The sequence below is a fragment of the Bos grunniens genome, chromosome 6 (assembly GCF_055505025.1).
Source record: "Bos grunniens cultivar Pamir isolate PY7600 chromosome 6, Bosgru_T2T1.0, whole genome shotgun sequence".
NCBI classification, from domain to species: domain Eukaryota; kingdom Metazoa; phylum Chordata; class Mammalia; order Artiodactyla; family Bovidae; genus Bos; species Bos grunniens.
In genome coordinates, this window is record NC_141170.1 from 28,657,394 (window position 1) to 28,671,405 (window position 14,012).

The 14,012-nt window shown below is 39.8% G+C and overlaps 1 long non-coding RNA gene across 7 annotated transcripts in view; it reads left to right on the top strand.

Moving 5' to 3' along the window:
• The first annotated feature begins 291 nt into the window (after positions 1–291).
• The window catches only part of LOC147370475 (uncharacterized), a 71,921-nt gene continuing 58,200 nt past the window's right edge, over positions 292–14,012 (top strand). For all 7 annotated transcript variants that reach the window (XR_015165309.1, XR_015165307.1, XR_015165308.1 and 4 more), the window contains exon 1: positions 292–406. This is a non-coding gene — a long non-coding RNA (uncharacterized LOC147370475). The remainder of the gene's footprint in view (positions 407–14,012) is intronic.

Below are 14,012 nucleotides of genomic sequence, written 5' to 3' on the forward strand. Positions count from 1 at the left end.
ATGCTATTTTTGCTACAGCAGCCCTAACAGAGAAAGACCTGGACATTAAACAAAATAGCTCTTATACCAAATCAATTAACCTTTAAGCATGTGGAAAATTTGTGGAGACCTACGAGTGTTTGCCTCTCTCAAGGTTAGTTTCAAAGTGCAGGGAGACAGACTGGATTTTGTGTAATTTCCAGTAATGTAGTACCTGATGAGAACCCATGTACCTTTAGTGTTGCAATAATATAAAAAGCCTCAGGAGCACCCCAGCCAACACAAGTCCTCAGAGACAGTCAAGCAAATGGTGTCTGGGGCTGCAGAAACCTGCAAAGAGAGGATCCAGGGTAAACATGACTGCCAAGCTGACCATTGCTCTTTTGCTTTCTTGGCAGTTTCATGCTCTCTGTAGCATCAGGCAAAGGTAGGTACATACTTCTGATTACTAGAGCTTTCTTTTATCTAATTATGATCCTCAGAAAGTAAGGCTTTGAGAACAAAATGCTTTAAGAACAAACATTTATTTTCAAAACAAAAAAAATTTCATTTAATGTGAACAAGGATGAAAAATGACTTCCAGAGTCCTTGGACAACTTTACCTTTACTAACACTTTCTTTGGCTCTAAAGATGTATGTTTTCTTTTGATTTTAAAAGAAATTGAAATATTTTCACAGGCTTCTAAAATTATTGTGGTGCCTAGGCACTGTGTCTATTATGCTACATGCATAAGTCAGCTGTGATTGAATCAGAGTTTGAATTATTTAGGCTCTATCTCTATTCCTCTAAGGAAGTTGTGATATTTGGATTGGTATAAACATTTGGTTGCTAAAAATAAAATCTTGTTTTATAACACATTTATTTACATGTCTGAATATAAGTTGAATTTTATAGACCAATGTATGGGACTTCCCTATAGCTCAGATGGTAAAGAATCTGCCTGCAATGCAGAAGATCTGGGTTCAATTCCTGGGTCAGGAAGATCCTCTGGAGAAAGGAACGGCAACCCACTCCAGTATTCTTGCCTGGAGAAGCCCACGGACAGAGGAGCCTGGTGGGCTACAGTGCATAGCATCGCAAAGAGTTGGACACAACTGAGCGACTAACATTACTACTGTCACTATATATAAATACATATGTACCCAAACCCAGTTACAATTTGTATTATATTCCTTGGGATCCACAGTTGATAAATATTGTTCATTAACATTGAGCTAGGTAACCCATATGTTTTAATTATCATTCTGTTGATGAAGATTCAGACAATAATCATTTCCTATCTGTTTTGAAGACCTCATGAGGGATCCTAGACCCTTCTGAGAATCTGTTCTACAGCAAGTAACATCTTGTTTTTAACATGTGGTTTCTGCACTTGAATTTTTTCTTTCATCTTTCATTAGCATTAAATAATTTTTTAAAAACACATCTCTGTGAAATAGACATAAGTTTCTATTCTTTCTAAAGATGGTTTATTTGTTGATGTTATTATAGCTGACCTCTTGGAAATATCACTATGGTTTCACAAAGGATTCTGCAAAATCAAGTGGAAAGAAAAGTGTCATATGGAGGTTCAACATTAATTTTAAAAACTATAAATATTAGTCTTCACATAGAAAGTTACTCAAAGCAGTCAGCAAAAACATTTTCAGTTCAGTTCAGTTGCTCAGTCATGTCTGACTCTTTGCGACCCCATGAACTCCAGCACTCCAGACCTCCCTGAAAGAAAGCAAATGGAAGTCAAAGTAAAAGTGAAGTTGCTCAGTCGTGTCCGACTCTTTGAGACCCCATGGACTGTAGCCTACCAGACTTCTCCATCCACGGAATTTTCCAGGCAAGAATACTGGAGTGGGTTGCCATTTCCTTCTCCAGGGATCGAACCCAGGTCTCCCGCATTGTAGACAGATGTTTTACCCTCTGAGCCACCAATGGGAGTCAAAGGATAGCCAAAAAGTAGTCTTATTTGCAGCAATCTTCTTCTTAAAATTAAGACTTTTGTGTGTGTGTGATCCTTAACTCATCATGTTAGAGTTTAAAGAGATGCAGCAGAGTTCTTCCTTTTAATGAAACCAGTGCCTATTCCTTTATTATTTTCACTTGCTTCCATTGTGCCAAGTCTGAGCGCACTGCTTCAGTGCCAGTGGATGATAACATGTTCCATTCCTTTCCATTCAAAATGTGTCAAATAATGAAGAATGGTTCAGAATAGATTACACTGTAAAAGTTTAGAAATCATGTAATTGCTTTTAAAAGTGCTGAGTTATTTTGCATCTGCCAATGAAGAGTAACAGGGTTCTGGGTGTTCAGTGGTAAACAAAAATAAGAAATATCTCTGTCCTTATGAAACTTAATGTGGTGCAGATGTCTGTTTGGTTTTGGCTCGTGTTCCCTAGCTTCCAAATCCTAGAGCAGTAATTCCACTTACTTGATATAAACAGATTCTGAATCACCGCCTGGGGAGCTGGCTAACTTTCATCCTTTAAAGTAATTAGAGAAGCAGGACAGAGTTTCTGAAATAATAAGTTTAAATTGGGAATGTTATGGCTTCCCTGGTTATTCAGCAGTAAAGAATGCAGGAGAATTGCTAAAGACACAGGTTCAATCCTTGAGTTGGGAAGATCCTCTGGAGAAGGAAATGGCAACTCACTCCAGTATTCTTGCCTGGAAGTCCCCATGGACAGAGGAGCCTGGCAGGCTACAGTCCATGGGGTCACAAAGAGTGGGACATGAACGACTGAACAACAGCAGTGATTAAAGCAACTCTTGGTTCATCCTGGTTAACTTTAGCAACCTGCCTCCAGATTACCCAGGAATTCCCTTTACTGTGACTTCTGGGTCCAATGGCCTTTGGCAACATAAGTGAAGTGCTGCCGTGGTTACTGGAAAATTGTGAAGAAATCCTGTTGGGACCATTTCAGTTAACCACTGAACTCAAAGGACCACGATTTCAATGCCAAAGAATACCTAAAAACAGGTAAATAAAGCATCTCCCCGGAGAAGGCGATGGCACCCCACTCCAGTACTCTTGCTTGGAAAATCCCATGGACAGAGGAACCTGGTAGGCTGCAGTCCATGGGGTCGTGAAGAGTCGGACACAACTGAGCGACTTCACTTTCACTTTTCACTTTCATGCATTGGAGAAGGAAATGGCAACCCACTCGTGTTCTTGCCTGGAGAATCCCAGGGACAGTGGGGGGCCTCGTGGGCTGCCATCTCTGGGGTCACACAGAGTCAGACACGACTGAAGCGACTTAGCAGCAGCAGCAGCAAAGCATCTCCCAATTTTTTTTTTTTAGCTCATTCACAAAGAGACCTCTCCTGAGACTTTAGAAAAAGTGGGTGCAGACAGTAGTTACACAGATAGTTTTGAGAAAAGTTGGTTTGATTTTTCGCAATTAAAATTTTCATTTATCATGTAACTACTAAGGAAAACTCAGAAAACTCAGCTCCTCAATTACCTGATGGAATATTACTAACTCCAACCTGCCACCTTTTCTGTTGCTGCTGCTTAAATGATTACTTTTTCATTTGTTTGCCTCTTCAATGAAAGAAAAAAACAGCAAAAGCAATTTCGCTTTTTTAATTACTGAAAATGTAGAGTAAAACAGTAAACTTAATACTATTAATTTCTCAAAAAAAAAAAAAAGGCACAATGAAAAAGTTTCTTTGCTCTTACCTAATTCAATGCTGAGTGCCAAAGAATTGATGCTTTTGAATTGTGGTGTTGGAGAAGACTCTTGAGAGTCCCTTGGACTGCAAGGAGATCCAACCAGTCCATTCTGAAGGAGATCAGCCCTGGGATTTCTTTGGAAGGAATGATGCTAAAGCTGAAACTCCAGTACTTTGGCCACCTCATGCGAAGAGTTGACTCATTGGAAAAGACTCTGATACTGGGAGGGGTTGCGGGCAGGAGGAGAAGGGGACGACAGAGGATGAGATGGCTGGATGGCATCACTGACTCAATGGACGTGAGTCTGAGTGAACTCCGGGAGTTGGTGATGGACAGGGAGGCCTGGCATGCTGCAATTCATGGGGTTGCAAAGAGTCAGACATGATTGAGCGACTGAACTGAACTGAATTCAATGTTATCAACAGCTTTGAAAGATGAGAAAAATAAACGATAAAAAAGGATAATTTTTCCATTATTTCCAAAAACTTCTCAGTAGATGTGCTAACTTCAACTAAATAAAATCAGAGTTCTAGCCGGATTGGCACCCATACCACCCTATCCTTACTACTCACTGTATTTAGTCTTTCAGGGCCCTCTGGCCATCAATCCACTACACCAGCAGAACAGAAGACTGGAAATACTGGGAAATTAATAGGCCTGGAAGCAACCTTTAATGACTCACCAGTTCAGTTCAGTTCAGTTGCTCAGTCATGTCTGACTCTTTTCGATCCATGAACTGTAGCACGCCAGGCCTCCCTCTCCATTACCAACTCCCAGAGTCCACCCACACCCATATCCATTGTGTCAGTGACGCCATCCAACTATCTCATCCTCTGTTGTCCCCTTCACCTCCTGCCCTCAGTCTTTCCCAGCATCAGGGTCTTTTCAAGTGAGTCAGCTCTCCACATCAGGTGGCCAAAGTATTGGAGTGTCAGCTTCAACATCAGTCCCTCCAATGAACACCCAGGACTGATCTCCTTTAGGATAGACTGGTTGGATCTCCTTGCAGTCCAAGGGACTATCAAGAGTCTTCTCCAACACCACAGTTCAAAAGCATCAATCCTTCGGCACTCAGCTTTCTTCACAGTCCAACTCTCACATCTATACATGGCTACTGGAAAAATCATAGCCTTGACTAGATGAACCTTTGTTGGCAAAGTAATGTCTCTGTTTTTGAATATGCTATCTAGGTTGGTCATAACTTTCCTTCCAAGGAGAAAGTGTCTTTTCATTCATGGCTGCAATCACCATTTGCAGTGATTTTGGAGCCCAGAAAAATAAAGTCAGCAACTGTTTCCCCATCTATTTGCCATGAAGTGATGGGACCAAATTCCATGATCTTAGTTTTCTGAATGTTGAGCTTTAAGCCAACTTTTTCCACTCTCCTCTTTCACTTTCATCAAGAGGCTCTTTAATTCTTCTTCACTTTCTGCCATAAGGGTGGTGTCATCTGCATATCTGAGTTGATATGCAGATTGACATTTCTCCCAGCAATCTTGATTCCAGCTTGTGCTTCCTCCAGCCCAGTGTTTCTCATGATGTACTCTGCATATAAGTTAAATGAGCAGGGTGATAATATACAGCCTTGATGGACTCCTTTTCCTATTTGGAACCAGTCTGTTGTTCCATGTCCAGTTCTAACTGTTGCTTCCTGACCTGCAAACAGGTTTCTCAAGAGGCAGGTCAGGTGGTGTGGTAATGACTCACCAGCTCAGATCAGATCAGATCAGTCCCTCAGTCGTGTCTGACCCTTTGCGACCCCATGAATCGCAGCACGCCAGGCCTCCCTGTCCATCACCTACTCCCGGAGTTCACTCAGACTCAAGTCCATTGAGTCAGTGATGCCATCCAGCCATCTCATCCTCTGTCGTCCCCTTCTCCTCCTGCCCCCAATCCCTCCCAGCATCAGAGTCTTTTCCAAGGAGTCAACTCTTCGCATGAGGTGGCCAAAGTACTGGAGTTTCAGCTTCAGCATCATTCCTTCCAAAGAAATCCCAGGGCTGATGTCCTTCAGAATGGATTGGTTGGATCTCCTTGCAGTCCAAGGGACTCTCAAGAGTCTTCTCCAACACCACAGTTCAAAAGCATCAATTCTTCAGCGCTCATCCTTCTTCACAATCCAACTCTCATATCCATACATGACCACTGGAAAAACCATAGCCTTGACCAGACACACCTTTGTTGGTCATAACTTTCCTTCCAAGGAGTAAGCGTCTTTTAATTTCATGGCTGCAGTCACCATCTGCAGTGATTTTGGAGCCCCCCAAAATAAAGTCTGACACTGTTTCCACTGTTTCCCCATCTATTTCCCATGAAGTGATGGGACCGGATGCCATGATCTTCATTTTCTGAATGTTGAGCTTTAAGCCAACTTTTTCACTCTTCACTTTCACTTTCATCAAGAGGCTTTTGAGTTCCTCTTCACTTTCTGCCATAAGGGTGGTGTCATCTGCATATCTGAGGTTATTGATATTTCTCCCAGCAATCTTGATTCCAGCTTGTGTTTCTTCCAGTCTAGCGTTTCTCATGATGTACTCTGCATATAAGTTAAATAAACAGGAGGACAATATACAGCCTTGACAAACTCCTTTTCCTATTTGGAACCAGCTTGTTGTTCCATGTCCAGTTCTAACTGTTGCTTCCTGACCTGCACACAAATTTCTCAAGAGGCAGATCAGGTGGTCTGGTATTCCCATCTCTTTCATAATTTTCCACAGTTTATTGTGATCCACACAGTCAAAGGCTTTGGCATAGTCAATAAAGCAGAAATAGATGTTTTACTGGAACTCTCTTGCTTTTTTGATGATCCAGCAGATGTTGGCAATTTGATCTCTGGTTCCTCTGCCTTTTCTAAAACCAGCTTGAACATCAGGAAGTTCACGGTTCACATATTGCTGAAGCCTGGCCTGGAGAATTTTGAGCATTACTTTACTAGCGTGTGAGATGAGTGCATTTGTGTGGTAGTTTGAGCATTCTTTGGCATTGCCTTTCTTTGGGATTGGAATGAAAACTGACCTTTTCCAGTCCTGTGGCCACTGCTGAGTTTTCCAAATTTGCTGGCATATTGACTCACCAGAGTAGCATGTAAATAGCTCAACTCCCTTGCCCCTCAGGTGGATAACTCCAAAGCATGTTTTACATGGTTTCCAGGAAAGCTCTGGGCTTCCCAGGTGACTCAGTGGTAAAAATCTGCCTGCCAGTGCAGGAGACTCAGGTTCAATTTCTTGGTTGAGAAGATCCCCTTGAGGAGGGCATGGCAACCTACTTCTTCTTTTTTTTTTTTTTCTTTGTGTTCCTTTTAGATTTTTGTTTTCTTTTCTTTTCTTTTATTTTTAAACTTTACATAATTGTATTAGTTTTGCCAAATATCAAAATGAATCCGCCACAGGTATACATGTGTTCCCCATCCTGAACCCTCCTCCCTCCTCCCTCCCCATACCATCCCTCTGGGTCGTCCCAGTGCACTAGCCCTAAGCATCCAGTATCGTGCATCGAACCTGGACTGGCAACTCATTTCTTACATGATATTTTACATGTTTCAATGCCATTCTCCCAAATCTTCCCACCCTCTCCCTCTCCCACAGAGTCCATAAGACTGTTCTATACATCAGTGTCTCTTTTGCTGTCTTGTACACTGGGTTATTGTTACCATCTTTCTAAATTCCATATGTATGCATTAGTATACTGTATTGGTGTTTTTCCTTCTGGCTTACTTCACTCTGTATAATAGGCTCCAGTTTCATCCATCTCATTAGAACTGATTCAAATGTATTCTTTTTAATGGCTGAGTAATACTCCACTGTGTATATGTACCGTATCTTTCTTATCCATTCATCTGCTGATGGACATCTAGGTTGCTTCCATGTCCTGGCTATTATAAACAGTGCTGCGATGAACACTGGGGTACACGTGTCTCTTTTGAAAATTCCTTGGACAGAAGAGTCTGGTGGGCTGCAGTTCATGGGGTCGCAAAGAGTCGGATTGAAGTGATTTAGCACACACACAGGTAGTGAAGCTCCAATTAACCCATAACTATAAATTACACTTCATTGATTACCTTTTTGTTTATTCACTATTGTCTCCACTTCACCCACTTTGTTCACTGGAATCACTTCCAAAATAAACTACTGAAACTTGAATTCACAACTGAGTGATAGCTTTTGGGACAACCAGTCTTGAGACAGTAGCTTTGAATACTATGCAAGGCTGGAAACTAACCTTTGTGTTTAGTTTCTTCTTAATTTCTAAAGTGGGTAAAATTATGCCATTTCCTATCACCAAGAGAATTTAAGGACATGTAAAATTCCTATAACTTTTAAAATAGTCAAATAAAATAATATTTTCAAATGTAATCTAGTTCAAATATAATAAAACATATGTACATAGATAGATTAACTAAATGTTCACACAATTATAAGGTAAAAATATTAAGAGAATAATATAATGGCCTGTGCATGCTAAGTCACTTCAGTCATGTCTGACTCTGTGAGACCCCGTGGACTATGGCCTGCCAGGCTCCTCTCTCCATGAGATTCTCCAGACAAGAACACTGGAATGGCTTGCCATTGCCTTCCCCAGAGGATCTTTCCAATGCAGGGATCGAACTCTGGCATTTGATGCTTCCACTCTCATCTTTTCTGCTGGCAGCACCCTGCTTATATTGCTTTCATGTTTACTCATTATTCTTGAACCATGAGACTAGTGTTAGAGCAAAATTGCTATAATTTCATTATATTGAACAACAAAATAGCAAGGATTTACCTGACATTATATTCAGTGTCATTGTTTATTGGTCAGAATGATTTACTTTGTACCATAGGTTGTCATTGTACAGGAGACTGGGATCAAGACCTTCCCCAAGAAAAAGAAATGCAAAAAAGCAAAATAGGTGCCTGAGGAGGCCTTACAAATAGCTGTGAGAAGAAGAGAAGTGAAAAGCAAAGGAGAAAAGGAAAGATATACCCATTTGAAGGCAGAGTTCCAAAGAATAGCAAGAAGAGATAAGAAAGCCTTCCTCAGCAATCAATGCAAAGAAATAGAGGAAAACAACAGAATGGGAAAGACTAGAGATCTCTTTAAGAAAATTAGAGCTACCAAGGGAACATTTCATGCAAAGATGGGCTCGATAAAGGACAGAAATGGTATGGACCTAACAGAAGCAGAAGATATTAAGAAGAGGTGGCTCAGTGGTAAAGAATCTGGCTGTCAGTGCAGGAGACTCAGATTCAATTCCTTGGTTGAGAAGATCCCCCTGAGGAGGGCATGGCAACCCACTTCTTGCCTGGAAAATAGACAAACTATATAAAAAAGGTCTTCATGACCCAGACAAACTGTATAAAAAAGATCTTCATGACCCAGATAAGCATGATGGTGTGATCACTCATCTAGAGCCAGACATCCTGGAGTGTGAAGTCAAGTGGGCCTTAGGAAGCATCACTACGAACAAAGCTAGTGGAGGTGATGGAATTCCAGTGGAGCTATTTCAAATCCTAAAAGATGATGCTGTGAAAGTGCTGGACTCAATACGCCAGCAAATTTGAAAAATTAAGCAGTGGCCACAGGACTGGAAAAGGTCAGTTTTCATTCCAATCCCAAAGCAATGCCAAAGAATGCTTAAACTACCGCACAATTGCACTCATCTCTTACTCTGGTAAAGTAATGCTCAGAATTCTCCAAGCCAGGCTTCAGCAATACCACGAACCATTAACCGTGAACTTCCAGATGCTCAAGCTGGATTTAGAGAAGGCAGAGGAACCAGAGATCAAATTGCCAACATCCGTTGGATCAGTGAAAAAGCAAGAGAGTTCCAGAAAAACATCTATTTCTGCTTTATTGACTATGCCAAAGCCTTTGACTGTGTGGATCACAATAAACTGTGGAAAATTCTGAAAGAGTTGGGAATACTAGACCACCTGACCTGCCTCTTGAGAAACTTGTATGCAGGTCAGGAAGCAACAGTTAGAACTGGATATGGAATGACAGACTGGTTCCAAATCGGGAAAGGAGTACTTCAAGGCTGTATATTGTCACCCTGATTATTTAACTTATATGTAGAGTGCATCATGAGAAATGCTGGACTGGAGGAAGCACAAATTAGAATCAAGATTGCCTGGAGAAATATTTATGACTTCAGATATGCGGATGACACCACCCTTATGGCAGAAAGTGAAGAACGACTAAACAGCCTCCTGATGAAAGTTAAACATGTGACTTCTGCTAACAACTGGGCTTCAAACAAATGGCTTCTTCTTCCTTAGGTCCAGTTTCTCTTAATTTTGAATCTACAGTGCATCCAAAGCTAGCCATACTGTCCGATTGCAGTGATTATTAGCATTAAGAGAGGGTCTGATTATTATCCATTTTCTCCCAGGTAAAAGACTGTCTTGACAAGTGAGTTGGCAGTAGACAATAAGAGGAATATCTATTTTAATAATTGCTTTCAGAAGCCAAAATGCTTTTCTTCATAAACGCTTTCCATATCCTGATGAGAAATGAACTTTTTTCCAGGGTTATAAGAGTGAATAAAGCCGTACTGTGAGGAAATAAGGCACACAACCATGGTCTTGAAACATAAATCTATAGACTTCTGTTTCCATCAAATGGAATAGGTAGCTAGATTGACTCCTAAAGATAATTTTCAAAGCTGTATTAAATATTATTTTAAACCACCTTTGAATCTGTCAATAAACTGCTAAAAACATAAGGCAAACAAGCAAGAGAATGAGTAGAAGAAGTTGGAATGCTCTTTGTGTGTTATGTACTTTTGTCTAATTATCATTGTTCTATATCTTGTCTGCATATGTGCAATCCTCATAATAACTCAAAATAGGTAGTGTCATTTTAAAATTTCACAGATGAGGAAACCAAGGCACAGAGAAGTTAAGTGATATGCTTGTGGTTACATAGCTAGGAGGCTCAAGGCTGGATAAAAATTTAGGTATTCTTATATGTCTACAGACTTACAGGCACATAAGAGTTGATGAGAGTAGTCTGGTGCAATAGTTAGGAGAAAGATTGAAAACTCTGAATAAAGGTGGAGCAGATTGAAAATTATTCCTATTAAGACCTAGTAAAGTCAGAGATAATTTAGGTGCATCTGAAATGTGGAACATCAATTTAAAACATGATAAAAATTTTGTTTTTCCACAATGAGTTTTCAGCTTATTCAATTAATTAAAACAAGAAGAAAAAAACCATCTATTACAAAATGTGGGAGAATAAATTTAAGTGAGAAGATGCTAATGCTTTCTGCCTAACAGAAATGCAAATTAGACCACAATGTGGTACTAAGAAACAATATATCAAACAACTCTGAGCATTAGTATCTGGGAAAAGGTGAACACATACATTGCCCAAAGAGAAATTTAAATTCATATAACCACTTTGCAGATGATTAAGTAGCTTTCTAAATTACTTTCTACCAGCAACAGATCATCTGGATACATAGACAAGATATATTTGACAGAGAATGAGGGGTCCTGGGCTTCATGGGAACTGTCTAAGGTGGTAAGAAGTTGACATCTATGAATGCTTACTTTCAAAGTACTTTTAAAAAGATTGTATTATCCTGAATCTAGAAGCTAGAATTTGCAACTGTGTGATAATGTACATGTTATAACTTCTGAGGTCCCCAAAACAAGGTGTATTATTGACAAGATAAAATTCCTTGAATAGTCTATAGAATTAAAGAAAGAGATCTGGTGACTCTGGTCATACAGATCTAAAATTTATAGTAGAAGAAAGTACATTGACAAGACTATTTTTACTCTCTTTAAAGTACAGGTATATTAGTGCCATAGCATGCTAATGCAAACTATCTCAATAGAAGGGAGAGATGGGGGAAAAATAAAGCATACTCCTTTTCTCTTCTGGGTGTCGTAGAAAACCCCATGATTTGGATCTAAAAAGCTTTTATTTAGGAGAAGCTCAAGTAATCAGCAAATAGAAGGATATACTAGAGGGGAAGATTTGTGCTAGGGTTTAGGTATACTCTGTAGATGAAAAGTATAATGGATATATGAAAGGGAAGCAAGTAATGGTAATGTTGAGTAACTGAAGTCTATTAAACAATTTTGGATAATTATTTTTGGTAGAGACCAATGGTCTAAGAACCTCTATTAAAGAAAAGTTGACCAACACAATTACTTTGAAATCTCATCATATATACATTTCGAGTTGTCATAGTAAAAAAGAGTCCCAGGAAAAACTTGACTGACAGTGGATTTCTATACCTTTATTGGTCAACAAAGGTTTGTTGTTAAGTATTTGTTTGCCAAACCCTGTTATGAACTGTTTAGCTTGTTGTGAAGCCCTGGTTTCATAGTGAGATTGTGAGATGGTAAGACTAGGTACCAAAACCTGTTGAAAGGAAGAAAAAAACCACATTTTCCTCCTCAAAAAGATTTTTTTTCTTTTTTTAAAATATAAATTTATTCATTTTAATTGGAGGCTAATTACTTTACAATATTGTATTGGTTTTGCCATACATCAACATGAATCCACCATGGGTGTACATGTGCTCCCCATCCTGAACCCCACTCCCACCTCCCTCCCCGTACCATCCCTCTGGGTCATCCCAGTGCACCAGCCCCAAGAATCCAGTATCCTGCATCGAACCTGGACTGGCAATTCATTTCGTATATGATATTATACATGTTTCAATGCCATTCTCCCAAATCATCCCACCCTCTACCTCTCCCACAGAGTCCAAAAGACTGTTTTATACCTCTGTGTCTCCTTTGCTGTCTCGCATACAGGGTTATCATTACCATCTTTCTAAATTCCATATATTTGCGTTAGTGTACTGTAGTGGTGTTTTTCTTTCAGGTTTACTTCACTCTGTATAATAGGCTCCAGTTTCATCTACCTCATTAGAACTGATTCAAATGTATTTTTAATGAACTTTAATAGATTCTTCTGGGCTGATCTGAGGACTCCCAGTAGGGTTTAGTACCTAAGAAGATGATCTGTGTTGAAACTCACCCGGAAGAGCTAATGTAACTCTGGCAATGGGTGGTAGCAGAAGAAGCAGGTGCCTCTCTTTTCAGATGCAGCACCAGAAACACTTTCATTAGAACAATCATTGTTTTAGGAGTTCAGGGGATCAGTGATGCAATCTGTGGTGTTCCTATCCAGTGAGGAATAGTTATGTTGCCTTTGCCAGCTTCATTCTATTGTGAAATTCAGTTGACATTTTTTCCCAGCTATGAGTCCACTGGGCCAGACTTTCTGGCACCTGAGGAAATTCTTTGAGATAACCAATTTCCATCTCTCTTTGCAACTTTAATGAAGCATACTTTTCCTACAAAAACTACATATTTGAAATGAACAACTTTATGGTCTTTGGTATACATATATGTTTACAAAATCCTCACCAGATTGTTTCATCATCAAAAACATTCATCTTAGTAATTAAGCCCTCAAAAGTTTCCTCATTCCTCATCTGTCCCCCTAACCCTACCTCTCAAGTCCTGAGGAAAACACTAGTCTTCTCAGAGACTCCTAAGAAGAGTGGTCCTGTGGATTAAGGGGAAGCTGCAAGATCTAGCTCATAAGTCATGCCATACCACTTGTGTCACATCCTATTTGTCAAGGAAGTCACCGATGTCAACTCAGATTCAGAGGAGGGTAATTAGATTCTGCCTCTCAATGGAAGAAGTAGCAAAAAAATTCTTAGCCACCTATAAATTACTGCAACAGGACTGAAAACCACTACAAGAGGCTAACCTATTGTAGTGTTACCAAAGCACATTGGTACTTCGGTAGAGTCACCAAAGTACAAAGTTTCGATGTGACATCAACTTTGAGTAAACTCTAAAATCCCAAATAGGATGCTCAGGACTGAAAACTTTGAGTCAAAAACTTTGTTAGATACCTGCACCACTGTTTTGGCCTCTCAATAAAAATAATTTCGATGTGACATCAACTTTGAGTAAACTCTAAAATCCCAAATAGGATGCTCAGGACTGAAAACTTTGAGTCAAAAACTTTGTTAGATACCTGCAACGTTGTTTTGGCCTCTCAATAAAAATAATTACCTTTCACTGTCTTCTTAAAACTTCCCAGGAGAAAGTCTTCCAATTTCTATCCACTTCTTATGCAAGCTAGAGAAAGGAAAAACATAATCTTCAAGGTGCATGGAAAACATTCACAGACCCCATTTTAAAGAGATGTGATCATTACAGATACTCTACATTACGTGGTTTCTGCCATCTTTCAGTCTCACAATTTCATATTGCAAACCTGTTTAGGATATTACCAAGAAAGAAGAACTACACTTCAAAACATCCTGAAAAGATGTAGATCATTAGAGAAAGTGTGGTCACGGATTGAATTCTCAGGAAGCAGATATTTATGAAAAAGTCT